Genomic DNA, 17212 nt, shown 5'->3' with positions numbered 1-17212 from the left:
CTGCCATTACATTATAAATCTATTCTGAAGCATGTTGCTACGACCAGGTGAGGAGGGGGTGTCAGGCTCCCCTTTCGCCCCTTCTCTGGTTTGACCGCAACCGTGTTTATCCTTTTAACACAGTGATTTAACTTACCAACTCAGGAAGCACTTGCTCCTGTTACTCTAATATATACTTGCAAATGAACCAATCAGACAGGTTTTCTTGAGTATAAACAAGAAAGATGTAAGTTTATTAACCTTATCACTCTAAACTAGTTGAAGTTACAAAAATACGTGATGCATCCCCACTCACATTCATACGAGAGGCACACACACACACACACACACAAATAGATACAGAGGGGAAAAACCAGAGTTGGGAGGTTGGAGTGGAGTCCGTAATCAAAATGGAATTTAAATACGTAAGTGTAGTCCCAATGTCCTTGGTTGAAGTTGAAGTCTTGACGTCCTCGCTGGGCCATGTACACAATTCAGGCTTGCTTCTCTGGTTCCGGAAGGCTGAAGGCATTATCTGTCCTTCTTGTTGCTGATGTGAGGATCTGTAAATTTGAGGTCTGGCTGCAGCCTTGGCTCCCCTGGGACTTTGCTGGAGAGGGAGAGGGGAGAGATCTTCCCACCTTGGAGTTTAGTTACTGTCTGCCTTCAAAGGCACAATTCACAAACTCTCAGAGTTACACAGGTATTCATGTCATGCGACCACCTCTTTGTTTGAAACAGAAGTTTCTGGAATGATCTTTGAAATTCAATGTTGATCAGACATACTTGGTGGCGGGGGGAGGTTGGCTCTTTCAATGTCAATGGGTGTCGTTGGCTTTTGATGATCAACATTGACAAAACCATTCTAGGTAATTAGATCAGGCAGCACCCCAATTGTTCTGGCTAGACTGGGTAATCACCTCTGTCTCCCAACCAGCCTTTAGCTTCTCAAATGCAAATGTGCATGGCCATCTGTAGCTATTCTGTTCTGCTTTTTAAAAAATTATTTGTAATAATGTCCAGTAAAAATGTCTCAGGCAGAGTTCCATATGACAAAATTAATATTTTCCATTTGGTAAGTGGGTGTTCCATCACAATGTAAAATGTATCAAATAGCCAACACAAGATAAGTTGATCTATTAAATTTTAAAGTAGCCATAATTTTCAAAAGTGACTATAGACAACATCAAAATTAAATTGATAAACTTGGCCTGGATTGGGGTGGGTATCAATTGAGGGGCAGATGGGGGTGTGTGGGGAGGAGTGGGGTGGGAGGCTGCTAATTTGGGGATTGATCGTGGGGATGTGAGGAGAGTCGATTGGGTAGGCTTCTGATCCCGGAGTCACACGTGGGGGTGGAGGATGGAGGCCTCAGGATGACAGGAAAGGGGGAGGTCCAGGCCTGGGGGGGTAGGTGAAGATTGGGGGCTTGGGGAATTGGAGAACTTGCAGTGGGTGGGGGGTTGTTATCAGATGTATTGGGGTGAGGGAGAGGTCAGACGTCTCATGGTGGAATCAGAGGCCTCAGGGCGAGGTTGTAGTGGGGTTCCCATCGTGGAGGTGTTGTATTACACCTTTAATTGGGTATGGTAACTTTTCAGGACACCTTGTTAGAGAGGAAATTCTGTAACATATCATGTGACTGAGTCTCATCCTCAGTCTGTTGAGATCACCAAATAGAACAAACATGTACAGGTGTTCTCTTGCAATGGAATGTTATGCTACTACCTTCAATAATGGAAGTCACTAATTAACTGTGACTGACTCCTGATGCGCAGTTAGTGCCTTGATGTCTGAAGTCTTAGTAAGCACAAGGAAAATAAAGCACAATATGGTGGCAGCGGTGAAGATATTTTTATTTTAGAGTCCACCAAATACAACATCAGCCAGTGATGGTGAAGATTTGAAGAGTTGAAGACTTGAAGGTTTTTGAAATCTAAGTTCACCAAATGCAGCACGGAAGCATCGATAGTGGAGAAGCTGGAAGTGGCTTGCAAGCAATAACAAACTTCGGAGTCAAAACCACACAGTTGACAAAGAGTGTGTGGTGTTAAAACCGAAGATTGCGATGCAGTGAGTTCTGCAAGTTTTAAAAATTGAAGCAGTGCATCGAGAGGTATAGTTCCAGGCAGTTCTCAGCTAGGGAAGGCAAGTTACAGGGACACGGGCAGCCGGATTGATCACGAGCAAGGGAAATTGAAACCGTGTTTGAAATTGGGCCAAGAAGGGTAGGGAAGGTTGACAGTGAAAATGGAAGTAAAAGTTTGGAAAAGTCTGTGTCGCCATTACACGCTGTGCAAGGTCCGCCTTGTGGGCAGAGTCAGGGAAAAGCACGTGAAAGCGACAACAGTACCACTCATCTTAAGTAGTGCTTCTGCAATAGGACAAGCTGTGGCAAGATGAGGAACTGCAGCATCTACAGTGACTGCCACGTTCAGGCCCTGAGCTGCAAAACATCAGGGAAATTGTTTTAAAACACAGAAAGCAGCAGGAAAGTCCTGAAAAACCGGAAAAATGACTGCAAAATTTCCAAGCATCAATTGGAAAGCGGCTGATTTACTATCGGAGTTCAGGCTGTTCAAACACCTTGATACATTTCAGAAAGACCTGCTAGATAAACACAAAGGTTGCAGTATTGATGAGCTGCTTAAGGACGGGCATAAATATGAAGCCATCATTGTGGGCTGACAGACTCTACAAGGTACAACCTCAATGGTGAACGCACTAACAAGCGTATCCAAGCCTGGGAAGCCGTGTAACAGATGTGGACTTCTACACATGCCGAAGAGTTGTGTTATTTGCATTGAGTTGCATTGTTTTATTTCTGCAAAGCATGCGACATGAAAGGTCACTGGCAGAAACAATGCCGAAGATTAAAGGCTGAGGTAGCTGCGAGGAGTCGCAAGCAGACAATACCTTCAGGCAGCAATAAAGACCGGAGCGGATTCTGCAGGAAAAGCATACATGGGGTGGCAGACAAAGTGGAAAGCAAGCTGATTCAAGCCTATCACAGAACACATAGGTGTCATTGCACCATCGGAAGTTTTTGCCATGATCCAGATCATTTGCCCACAAAAAGTTGACAAATATTCGTTATTGGCCAAAATAGATACAAGTTGAGTGCAAACCTAATCCCTCTGCGGATTGTACAAGAAATGTACTCAAAAAATAGAAGGCCATAGCGAAACCAATTGCTGTAAAATTGTCTGCACACAACAGGTCAGCCATGCTTAGGATCCATCATGATAGAGTGTAAATATAGCCAGTCATCCTGGACGTCACAAACATTCCACATCATAGAGACAAATGGTCCAGCAATTGCAGCTCTACCAGTGTGTTGAGATGTAATCATGGTGATGAAACATGGCATCAATCGGTGCCGGAAGGCACACCAATATCAGGAGATACTCCCATCACTTCAGTGAGTGTTCTAATAGTCCAGTGCCCAGTTTATTTTGATAGAATTGGCAGCTTCAAGGAAGCCATAACTTTACATCTAAGAGAGGATGCCGTACCATCAAACAGCCCACCCTGCAAATGCAGCACCCACATTCAGTCCAAATTGAAAGTCAAACTGGACAAGATGGAAACCGATGGGATCATCAGAAAGGTACAAGAACACATGGATTGATACAGCTCAATCACGAGTGTAGTCAAGAAAGACAGATCACTTAGACTCTGCCTGGATCCGAGAAAGTTGAACAAAGTGCTCAAGCATTGTCCACACAAGATTCCAACACTGGAAGAGCTTAATCCGAAATTCGCGGGAGCCAAATTTTTCTCAAAACTAGATGCCAAGCATGGTTATTAGTCAATACATTGGCTGAGAAGTTTCAAGAGCTGACTACATTCTGTATCACATTTGGTTGGTATTGTTTTTAACGCCTTCCTTTTGGGCTATCAATTAACCAAGATCTCTTTCAAGTACATATGGATGTACAGTACCAGGTTGCATATGCAAAGCGGATGACATTGCCGTAGTGGGAGGGACAAAACAGGAGCATGACAGAAATCTACATCTCCTGATGCAAGCAGCATGCAAAGAAGGACTGGTATTCAACAGTCTTAAATGCAAGATCAATGTACAATAAATCAACTTTTTGGGTCAATATATTCGAATTTCGTCCTGATCCCAGCAAGCTGGAGAATGTTCATTTGATGCCTACACCCCAAGATAAGGAGGATCTCCAACGTTGTTTAGGTCTCTTCAACTTTTTATCCCCATATGTCCCAGACTTTGCACAGAAAACATTGTCTCTATGGGAATTATTTAAGAAGGAGGTGACTTTTCTTTGGCACAAAGACCACCAATATCTTTTCCAGGAACTGACGTGGTTGATATCGGAAGCATTATTGTTACAGTTTTAATAACGCCAAAGAGGCGACTACTCTCAAAGTGGACACATCCCAGAAAGGAGAAGCAGCATGTATCTTGCAGAAAGGCAAGCCCATTGCATTCGCATCGAAATCATTGTTTGCAGCCCAGTCAAACTACTCAAACATCGAGACAGAAACGTTAGCCTTGGTGTTTGGAATTATGCGTTTTCACACATAACCATTTGGGAAGAGATTTGTGGTAGAAACAGGGTGCAAGCTGCTCAATTGATTTGGACGAAGCTATTGACGAACACGCTGCTGAGATTGGACGCCGATTGGTAAAAATACAGGGTTACGACTGCGACGTGCGATACAAACCTGGAAATCTGATGGTTACTTATTTATTTATTTAGAGATACAGCACTGAAACGGGTCCTTTCGGCCCACCGAGTCTGTGCCGACCAACAACCACCCATTTATACTAACCCTACAGTAATCTCATATTCCCTGCCACCTACCTACACTATGGGCAATTTACAATGGCCAATTTACCTATCACCTGCAAGTGTTTGGCTATGGGAGGAAACCGGAGCAGCCGGCGAAAACCCACGCAGTCACAGGGAGAACTGGCAAACTCCGCACAGGCAGTACCCAGAATTGAACCAGGGTCCCTGGAGCTGTGAGGCTGCGGTGCTAACCACTGCGCCACTGTGCCGCCCACTGCACCACTGTGCACTGTCCAACATGCTAAGCAGGCTACCCAATCCAGTGAAGACGGTAGAAGTAAACTTCAATTTCAAAGTCAATTTGATAGTTGTGGAGCTGGAGGATGTACTCCATGTGGATCTGATGAACTTAGCCCAGCAGAAATGTCAACAATGGAGATTGAGACGGCGAAGAATCCAAAACTACAGCTTCTTTGGAACACGATCATAGAAGGATTAAACACCAACTGGAAGAAGCACTGAGGATAGCAAGGGCACAAAATGTACTCTGGGTGCGGAACTTTAATGTCCATCACCAAGAGTGGCTCGGTAGCACCACTATTGACTGAGCTGGCCAAGTCCTAAAGGACATAGCTGCTAGACTGGGTATGCAGCAGGTGGTGAGGGAACCAATAAGAGGGATAAATCTACTTGACCTCATCCTCACCAATCTAACTGTCACAGATGTATCTGTCCATGACAGTATTGGTAGGAGTGACTACCGCACAGTCCTTGTGGAGACGAAGTCCTGTCTTCACATTGAGGATACCCTCCATCATGTTGTGTGATACTACCACTGTGCTAAATGGGATAGATTTTGAACAGATCTAGCAACTCAAAACTAGGTATCCATAGGAACAGAAGTAGGCCATTCAACCCATCGAAACTGCTCCTTCATTCAATCTGATCATGGCTGATCATCCACTTCAATGCCTTATTCCCACACTTTCCCCATATCCCGTTATGCCATTGGTATTTAGAAATCCATCAATCTCTACTTTAAACATACTCAATGACTGAGCTTCCACAGCCCTCTGGGGTAAAGAATTCCAAAGATTCATAACCCTCTGAGTAAAGAAATTTCTCCTCATCTTGGTCCTAAGTGGCTTCCCCCTTATTTTGAAATTGTACCAAACAACATGAAAAAAGGAAAGAAGGTACCAGCCCTTCGCTTTGCAAGCTGGAACGTCAGAACTATGTGTCCTGGCCTGTCGGAAGACCTTACACAAATCAACGATTCTCGGAAGACCGCCATCATTAACAACGAGCTCAGTAGACTCAATGTGGACATTGCAGCACTTCAGGAGACTCGCCTCCCCGCGAGTGGCTCTCTAGCAGAGCAAGACTACACCTTCTTCTGGCAGGGCAGGGATCCTGAAGAACCAAGACAGCATGGAGTGGGCTTCGCCATCAGAAACTCCTTGCTCAGCATGATAGAGCCTCCCTCAAATGGCTCGGAACGCATACTGTCCATCCGACTGCTCACCACCTCTGGTCCAGTACACCTACTCAGCATCTATGCTCCAACACTCTGTTCCGCACCTGAAGCTAAAGACCAGTTCTATGAACAACTCCATAACATCATTAGCAGCATCCCCAACACGGAACACCTATTCCTGCTGGGGGACTTTAATGCCAGGGTTGGGGCCGACCATGACTCATGGCCCTCCTGCCTTGGGCGCTATGGCGTTGGAAGGATGAATGAGAACGGGCAGAGACTGCTTGAGTTGTGTACCTATCATAACCTCTGCATCACCAACTCGTTCTTTCACACTAAACCCTGTCACCAGGTTTCATGGAGGCACCCAAGATCACGTCGTTGGCACCAGCTAGACCTCATTGTCACAAGGCGAGCCGCCTTAAACAGTGTTCAAATCACACGCAGCTTCCACAGTGCGGACTGCGACACCGACCACTCCCTGGTGTGCAGCAAGGTTAGACTCAGACCAAAGAAGTTGCATCATTCCAAGCAGAAGGGCCACCCGCGCATCAACACGAGCAGAATTTCTCACCCACAGCTGTTACAAAAATTTCTAAATTCACTTGTAACAGCCCTTCAAAACACTCCCACAGGGGATGCTGAGACCAAGTGGGCCCACATCAGAGACGCCATCTATGAGTCAGCTTTGACCACCTACGGCAAAAGTGCGAAGAGAAATGCAGACTGGTTTCAATCTCATAATGAAGAGCTGGAACCTGTCATAGCCGCTAAGCGCATTGCACTTTTGAACTACAAGAAAGCCCCCAGCGATTTAACATCCGCAGCACTTAAAGCAGCCAGAAGTACTGCACAAAGAACAGCTAGGCGTTGCGCAAACGACTACTGGCAACACCTATGCAGCCATATTCAGCTGGCCTCAGACACCGGAAACATCAGAGGAATGTATGATGGCATGAAGAGAGCTCTTGGGCCAACCATCAAGAAGATCACCCCCCTCAAATCTAAATCGGGGGACATAATCACTGACCAACGCAAACAGATGGACCGCTGGGTTGAGCACTACCTAGAACTGTACTCCAGGGAGAATGCTGTCACTGAGACTGCCCTCAATGCAGCCCAGCCTCTACCAGTCATGGATGAGCTGGACATACAGCCAACCAAATCGGAACTCAGTGATGCCATTGATTCCCTAGCCAGCGGAAAAGCCCCTGGGAAGGACAGCATTACCCCTGAAATAATCAAGAGTGCCAAGCCTGCTATACTCTCAGCACTACATGAACTGCTATGCCTGTGCTGGGACGAGGGAGCAGTACCCCAGGACATGCGCGATGCCAACATCATCACCCTCTATAAAAACAAAGGTGACCGCGGTGACTGCAACAACTACCGTGGAATCTCCCTGCTCAGCATAGTGGGGAAAGTCTTTGCTCGAGTCGCTCTGAACAGGCTCCAGAAGCTGGCCGAGCGCGTCTACCCTGAGGCACAGTGTGGCTTTCGTGCAGAGAGATCGACTATTGACATGCTGTTCTCCCTTCGTCAGATACAGGAGAAATGCCGTGAACAACAGATGCCCCTCTACATTGCTTTCATTGATCTCACCAAAGCCTTTGACCTCGTCAGCAGACGTGGTCTCTTCAGACTACTAGAAAAGATCGGATGTCCACCAAAGCTACTAAGTATCATCACCTCATTCCATGACAATATGAAAGGCACAATTCAACATGGTGGCTCCTCATCAGAGCCCTTTCCTATCCTGAGTGGTGTGAAACAGGGCTGTGTTCTCGCACCCACACTTTTTGGGATTTTCTTCTCCCTGCTGCTTTCACATGCGTTCAAATCCTCTGAAGAAGGAATTTTCCTCCACACAAGATCAGGGGGCAGGTTGTTCAACCTTGCCCGTCTAAGACCGAAGTCCAAAGTACGGAAAGTCCTCATCAGAGAACTCCTCTTTGCTGACGATGCTGCTTTAACATCTCACACTGAAGAATGCCTGCAGAGTCTCATCGACAGGTTTGCGTCTGCCTGCAATGAATTTGGCCTAACCATCAGCCTCAAGAAAACGAACATCATGGGGCAGGATGTCAGAAATGCTCCATCCATCAATATTGGCGACCACGCTCTGGAAGTGGTTCAAGAGTTCACCTACCTAGGCTCAACTATCACCAGTAACCTGTCTCTAGATGCAGAAATCAACAAGCGCATGGGTAAGGCTTCCACTGCTATGTTCAGACTGGCCAAGAGAGTGTGGGAAAATGGCGCACTGACACGGAACACAAAAGTCCGAGTGTATCAGGCCTGTGTCCTCAGTACCTTGCTCTACGGCAGCGAGGCCTGGACAACGTATGCCAGCCAAGAGCGACGTCTCAATTCATTCCATCTTCGCTGCCTTCAGAGAATACTTGGCATCAGGTGGCAGGACTATATCTCCAACACAGAAGTCCTTGAAGCGGCCAACATCCCCAGCTTATACACACTACTGAGTCAGCGGCGCTTGAGATGGCTTGGCCATGTGAGCCGCATGGAAGATGGCAGGATCCCCAAAGACACATTGTACAGCGAGCTCGCCACTGGTATCAGACCCACCGGCCGTCCATGTCTCCGTTATAAAGACGTCTGCAAACGCGACATGAAATCGTGTGACATTGATCACAAGTCGTGGGAGTCAGTTGCCAGCATTCGCCAGAGCTGGCGGGCAGCCATAAAGACAGGGCTAAATTGTGGCGAGTCGAAGAGACTTAGTAGTTGGCAGGAAAAAAGACAGAGGCGCAAGGGGAGAGCCAACTGTGCAACAGCCCCAACAAACAAATTTCTCTGCAGCACCTGTGGAAGAGCCTGTCACTCCAGAATTGGCCTTTATAGCCACTCCAGGCGCTGCTTCACAAACCACTGACCACCTCCAGGCGCGTATCCATTGTCTCTCGAGATAAGGAGGCCCAAAAGATCCCTTGGTTCTAGACTCCCCAACCAGGGGGAACATCTTAGCTGCATCTACTCTGTCTATCCCTTTAAGTATTTTGTATGTTTCAATGAGATCACCTCTCATTCTTTGAAACTCGAGAGAATACAGGCCCAGTTTCCCCAATTTCTCTTCATGGGACAGTCCCACCATCCCAGAACAAGTCTGGTGAATCTTCGTTGCACTCTGTCTATGACAATAATATCCTTCCTAAGGTAATGGTACCAAAACTGCACACAGTACTCCAGGTGCGGTCCAACCAAATTTCTATACAATTGAAACAAGACTTCACAACTCCTGTACTCAAATCCTCTTGCGATAAAGGCTAACATACCATTAGCCTTCCTAATTGCTTGCTGCAGCTGCATGCTAGCTTTCACTGACTTATTGACAAGAACACTCAGGTCCCTTCGTACATCGACACTTTCTAATCTCTTAGCATTTAAGAAATACTCTGCATATCTAGCTCTCCTACCAAAGTGGATAACCTCACATTTTTCCACATTGGAAGATGATCACCAATGCATTCACTATCTCTTTCAACACTCTGGGATGTAGAATATCAGGTCCGAGGAACTTATCAACCTTCAGCCCCATTAGTTTCTCCAATACAACCTTCTTACTCGTACTGATTTTCTTCAATTCCTCATTCTCCCTAGTCCCTTGGATCTCTAATTCTGGGAGATTTCTTATATCTTCCTCAGTGAAGACCGACACAAAGTAATCATTTAGTTTCTCTGCCATTTCTCTATTCCGCAGTACAAATTCTCCTGACTCTGCGTGTAAGGAACCACATTTGTCTTAGCCAAATGTTTCCTTTTTACGCACTTATAGAAGCTTTTACAGTCCATTTTAATGTGTTTTTCTAGTTACATTCATATTCTATTCTCCCTTTCTTTATCAGTTTCTTGGTCCTCCTTTGCTGTATTCTAAAATCCTCCCAATCCTCAGCTTTACTACTACTTCTGACAACTTTGTAGGTCTTATTTTTTAATCTTATATAATCCTTAACTTCCTTTGAAAGTCATTATTGGCTGTGTTTACTATTGGGATTTTGTGCCTTGAAGGAATATGTAGTTGCTGCAAACTATGTAATAATTCTTTGAAGACTATCCATTGCCTACGTACTATCATACCTTTGAATGTATTTTCCCAATCCACCTCAGCCAATTTGCCCCTCATACCTTCATAATTTCCTTTGTTCAAATTTAACACCCTGGCTTCATAGTGAACTACCTCACTTTCAAACATCATGTAAAATTCTATCATATTATCGTAATTCATCCCTCAAGGTTCTTTTACAACAAAATTATTAATTAACCTTTTTTATTACATAATACTAGATCTAAAATAGCCTGTTCTCTAATCGATTCCTTAACATACTGCTCTAGAAAACCACCCCTAACACATTCTAGAAACTTGTCCTCCACAGCATTAATGCTCATTAAATTTATCCAGTCTATATGCAGATTGAAGTCACCCATGATTACTGTATTACCCATGCTACATGCTTCTCTAATCTCCTGATTACGACCATGCCCCACACTATCACTACTAGTTGATGGCCTATAAACAACTCCTAACAATGTTTGCTGCCGCTTGCTGTTTCTTAGCTCCAGCCAAACAGATTCCACATTTTGTTCCGATGAAGGGTCACTGACCCGAAACGTTAACTCTGCTTCTCTTTCCACAGATGCTGCCAGACCTGCTGAGTGGTTCCAGCATTTCTTGTTTTTATTTCAGATTTCCAGCATCCGCAGTATTTTGCTTTTATTATCCACATTTTGTTGTTCTGATCTCAGATCCTCCCTTACTGATGTACTGATCCCATCCCTTATTATCAGTGCAACACCACCTCCTTTTCCTTTTTGCCTGTCCTTCTTAAATGTAGAACATCTTTGAATATTCCGTTCCCAGTTCTGGTCACCCTATAGCCACATTTCTGAAATGGCAATTAGATCATACCCATTTACCTCTATTTGTGCCTTTAAATCATCAACCTTGTCGCGAATGCTGCATGCATTCAGGTAGAGTGCCCTTAAACTTGTATTCTTGACATTATTCTGCATTCTAAGCCTAGTTGATACTCGCCTTTGTTTCTCCTGCCTTCTTATGTCGCCTCCTACTTTTCTACGTCCTGTTAACAGCTTTATTCCTTCCAATTTGAGCTACCCCTCAGGTTCCTTCCCCTTGACAAGCGGGTTTAAGCCCTCCCAACAGCATTAGCAAATCTCCTTACCAGGATATTAGCCGGGTCCTGTTAAAGTGTAGCCCGTCCATCTTGTACAGGTCCCACCTGCCCAAGAACCGGTCCCAGTGCCTCAGAAATCTGATGCCCGTCCTCCTAGCACAGGGCACAGGGAGTAATCCTGAGATTACTACTCTTGAGGTCCTGATTTTTAATTTCCTTCCTAACTCTCTAAAATTTGCTTTCAGGACCTCATCCCTCTTCCTACCTATGTCGTTGGTACCAATGTGGACCAATGAGGCTTTGTGGGCCATCAGAAGCAGTAGAATAGTATTCAACCTCAATCTGTAACCTAATGGCCTAGCATATCCCCCACTCCACTGTTACCATCAAGCCGGGGGACCAACCCTGGTTTAATGAAGAATGCAGGAGGACATGCCAGGAGCTGCACCTGGCATAGCTAAAAATGAGGTGTCAAGCTGGTGAAGCTATAACATAGGACTACCTGCATGCCAAACAGCAGAAGCAGCATGCAATAGACAGGCCTAAGTGATCCCACAACCAACGGATCAGATCTAAGCTCTGCAGTCCTGTCACATCCAGTCATGAATGGTGGTGGACAATTAAACAACTAACAGGAAGGGGAGGCTCCACAAATATTCCCTTCCTCAATGATGGGAGAGCCCAGCACGTCAGTGCAAAAGACAAGGCTGAAGCATTTGCATCCATCTTCAGCCAGAAGTGCCGAGTGGATGATCCATTTCATCCTCCTCCTGAGGTCACCAGGATCACAGATGCCAGTCTTCAGCCGATCCGATTCACTTCATGTGATGTCAAGAAATGGCTGAAGGCACTGGATACTGCAAAGTCTATGGGCCCTGACAACATTCCGGCAATAGTACTGAAGACTTGTGCTCCAGAACTGACCATGCCCCAAGCCAAGCTGTTCCAGTCCAGCTACAACACTGGCATCTACACGACAATGTGGAAAATTGCCCAGGTATATCCTGTACACTAAAAGCAGGACAACTCCAACCCGGCCAATTACTGCCTTATTGGTCTACTCTCCATCATCAGCAAGGTGATGGAAGATGTCATCGACAGTGCAATCAAGCAGCTCTTACTCAGCAATAACCTGCTCAGTGACACACAGTTTGGGTTCCGCCAGGGCCTCTCAGGTCCTGACCTCATTACAGCCTTGGTTCAAACATGGACAAAAGAGCTGAACTCAAGAGGTGAGGTGAGAGTGACTGCCCTTGACATCAAGGCCGCATTTGACTGAGTATGGCATCAAGGACCCCGAGCAAAACTGGAGTCAATGGGGATCAGGGGGAAATCTCTCCACTGGTTGGAGTCATACCCAGGACATCACTGCAGGAGTTCCTCAGGGTAGTGTCCTAGGCCCAACCATCTTCAGCTGCTTCATCAATGACCTTCCTTCAATCATAAGGTCAGAAGTGGGGATGTTCGTTGATTATTGCACAATGTTCATCACCATTCGCGACTCCTCAGATTTTGAAGCAACCCTTGTCCTTATGCAGCAAAACCTGGATAATATCCAGGTTTGGGCTGATGAGTAGCAAGTTATATTTGCACCACACAAGTGCCAAGCAATGACCATCTTAGACAAGCGAGAATCTAACCATCTCCCCTTGATGTTCAATGGCATTACCATCGCTGAATCTCCCACTATCTACATCCTGGGGTTAACATTAAACAGAAATTGAACTGGACCAGCCACATGAATGCTGTGGCTACCAGAGCAGGTCAGAGGCTGGGAATTCTATGGTGAGTAACTCACCTTCTGACTCTCTAATGCCTGTCCACCATCTACAAGGCACAAGTCAGGAGTGTGATGGAATGCTCTCCACTTGACTGGATGGGTGCAGCTTCAACAACACTCAAGAAGCTTGATTCCAGGACAAAGCAACCCGCTTGATTGGCACACCATCCACAAACATTCACTCCCTCCACCACCGACGCACAGTGGCAGCAGTGTGTACCATCTACAAGATGCACTGCAGCAACGCACCATGGCTCCATAGACAGCACCTTCCAATCCCATGACCTCTGTCACCTAGAAGGACAAGGGCAGCAGATGCATGAGAATACCACCACCTGCGAGCTCCCCTCCAAGCCACGTACCATCCTGGCTTGGAACTATATCGCCGTTCCTTCACTATTGCTGGGTTAAAATCCACAGCACTGTGGGTGTACCTACACACCAAGGACAGCAGCGATTCAAGAAGACAGCTCACCACCACCTTCTCAAGAGCAATTAGGGATAGACAATATCTGCTGGCCTACCTAGCAACATCTACATCCTCCAAGCTAATAAGAAAAATCAATACTCTCACCAGCGGAACTATTATTTGGCAGGCTAGTACGCACAAATCTACCTCACTTTCATCATGCAATCCTTGTAGAAGTAGGAGGCATTTTTGAAAAAACAGGATAGGATGAAAGATAGGCATGACAGGAAAGCAGATAAAGAATTACCAGGTCCAAGGATAGGACAGCAAGTAACAGCGCAGAAATCCACAGAGGTTACGTGGCAACCAGCTGAAGTAACATGGATCTGTCCAAAGCCAAGGTCATTTGAGCTCAGTACACCTCGTGGAGAAACTGTGAGAAGAAACAAAGGGCAAATCAGAAAAGTAGCTCATTCGCAACATCCAGGTAACTCCATTGCATCTGAGATGAGGTCACATTCCATGCAAAATCCAAGCATAGTACTTCCACAGATCACTGTGTGAAGATCCAACAACCATACACCAACATTACAGTTACTAAGTCAGGGCGTGTGAGCCGACTGCCACAAAGATTTGGAGACCTATTACCCTATGAGTTTTCAAGCTCATTGTTCAGTATTGTCCTGACACACATTTTTCTTACATTGTAAATAGTTATGTTTAATTAGAAGGGGGAGTTTTTTAGTTTGGAGAAAAGGGGGATGCCCCAGTACACCTTTAGTTGGGTGTGGTTACATTTTAATTACCCCTTGCTAGAGAGGAAATGATGTAAAATACCATGTGACTGAGTCTCACACTTAGTCTGCTGCTGATCACCAAACAGACCAGATGTGTACACATGTTGTCTTGGAATTTAATGCCATGCTACTACCCTCAATAATGGAACACACTACTTAAGTGTTAACTGACCCCTGATGCATAGTTATTGCCTTGATGTCTGAAGTTTTAGTAAGCACAAGGAAAAGAAAACACAGCAGGCGGCTCCTCAGGCAGGCATGTGGATGTAGGAGATAGGTGTAAAGGCACTTATCTCCTGAATCTGCCAAGCCCTTGCTTCGATGATGCTGCTGCGTTTCTCAAAGCTTGGATATTCAGTCGACCAGAGTTAAGGTTGAAAAACTGAATGACAATGAGCTTCAGAGCCTCATTATCATATTTAACGTTCTAACCTGCCACCTTGGAGCAGGTTGGTTGTTCACCCACATTTCAGCCTCAGTTAAAGTCAGAAGTGGGTGAGTTGGAGGTGGGTTTGGGTTGGGAAACAGATGTTTCAGATTCTAACTCCGATCCAACCTGCTTTCTTTTTTTAGGTTAAAACTACCCTCCTCCCCTGCAATGGCCAGGTGTTTGATCCAGTGCACAATCTCTACAGGGTTCTGTGGTGTGTCTGGACAGCAACTTTGGACAATTATTGTATCATTCATGCATTAAATTGAGGTCAAATATGGATGAATTACCACTGAGCGATCAGTACAAACAAAATAGTGGGTAAAAATAGTGACTGATATTCCTGATATGTTGAAAGAATGCAAGAGCACAACAGCGATACTAGAAATAAACCCAAATTTACTCCATCTGCCCTCTTGGCCTGTACTTTTAAACACTGCCAACTTGTCATAGGCATGCAACTGCTGATAGGAAAATAAGGGACAGAACATTTATAATTTGTTCTCTGCATTCAGAAACACAGGAACCCTTCGAGATCTCTGTGCTCCTCCAATTCTGGCCTCTTGCACATCCTTGACTTTGGTCACGGCGTCATTGGGGGCAATGCTTTCAGCTGCCTAGGCCTTCAATTCTGGAATTCCCTCCCTAAACCTCACTGATCCTTAAAACCTACCTCTTTGTCAAGCTTTTGGTCACCTATCTTAGTATCTCCTTGCAGAGCTCAGTGTTACCTTATGTTTGATATTGTTTTTGTGAAGTGCCTTTGGATGTTTTACTATGTTTAAGGCACTATATAAATACAAATGGTGCTGTTAAACATTAAGAGCTCAGTCTCTCAGACCTGCCCCACCATTCACTTACATCTTAGCTGATCTGCACCACAATTGTTTTTTAAGAGATACAGCCCACCGAGTCTGTGCTGACCATCAACCCCCATTTATACTAATCCTACCACGTCCCCACCTTTCCTATATTCCCCTACCTATACTAGGGGCAATTTATAATGGCCAATTTACCTATCAACCTGCAAGTTTTTAGCTGTGGGAGGAAACTGGAGCACCCGACGAAAACCCATGCGGTCACAGGGAGAACTTGCAAACTCCGCACAGGCAGTACCCAGAATTGAACCCGGGTCGCTGGAGTTGTGAGGCTGCGGTGCTAACCACTGCGCCACTGTGCCGCCCACATTCTATCGTTGCTCCATAATCCCTTGATACTTTTCCCTGACAAAAATATAGCTACCTTGGTCTTGAGTGTTTCCGCTATTTTTTTTTCTGGTGTATGCCGGTGATTTATTTAAATACATAGCCCCTTTTAAATGTTTGTGCATGGTCACACACATTAATTTAAAGGGGTATTCTTGTGTGTGGTCTGCGTGGAGATTTTCAGGTTACTGTGCAGCTTATAGGAAGCATTGGTTACGTTCCCTTATTCTTGATTCCCCTACCAGAAGAAATAAGTTCTTTCTCTGTATGCTAACAATTATTTTTGCATTTTAAACAACTTGATCAGACTATCCTTCAATCTCCTCAACCAATCAATAAGAATATATGGACTAACAAATTAGACCTGATTGCTCAACAGACTGCAGACCAGAAATAGGCCATAATAGCAACCAAGGTTTGAAACAGATCTCTGGGTGAGTTTCAAAGTAATGATTGAGTGATAGAAAAATTAAACAGTAATAGAAAGAACTCAATAATTGTCATTGGCTTCATCAAGACTAGGTTCAGGTTGCTGATATAAGCAAAGGTATTTCTCTGTAATGCTCAGAATCAATGATAAGCCATAGATAGGAGCTCCTGGAGTAGGGTTGTTTGTAGTATTTGTTACGAGAGTGCTTCTATTTTTTGTAAAATGTGTTCTTAAGGACTTATAGTTGAATTGTGAACATTGATTCATCTGGTAGCTTGAAGAGATGCTGAACTTTGTGTTTTTTTTAAAGGAGGTCAGCAGCAGGTTTTTGGACTGAGCTTGAAAACAAACAATTACTGGAGGCACCCTTCTGCAGGTAATTCCCCAGCAGGGGTTGTTTTTTGACTTGGGAAAGATATTTACAGAGAAGTGACAGGTGAAGACTTATGGAGGTCAGGAGTCTTGTCCCTTGTGACTTTGCTTATGGCTTATCCTCTTGCCTCAGTTGTAACACACTTAAATATCAGGAAAGAACAAGACTTCAGGATAAGAAAACAAAATCAGAAACAAATCAGAATTGTAACTGATGAGCAGAGGTATGAAAACCATAACAGACATGAATTACTGACCAGATGGAGGTGGGTGGGGGGGGCGCTTCCCTCGTGGGATGAAGCACAGCCCCGCCCCCTTTCCCAAAATGAGCCTGCCATGGTTGCCTGGAGGTGTCCAGGCTGATGTCTCTTGCCCGCATTCTCAACTGGAAATCCCAGTTGGCATGAGAACAAGGCCCTG

Source organism: Heterodontus francisci, chromosome 4 (genome assembly GCF_036365525.1).
Source record: "Heterodontus francisci isolate sHetFra1 chromosome 4, sHetFra1.hap1, whole genome shotgun sequence".
Taxonomy (NCBI): domain Eukaryota; kingdom Metazoa; phylum Chordata; class Chondrichthyes; order Heterodontiformes; family Heterodontidae; genus Heterodontus; species Heterodontus francisci.
The sequence above is the reverse complement of the archived record's forward strand: the minus strand, read 5'-3'. Positions refer to the sequence as shown.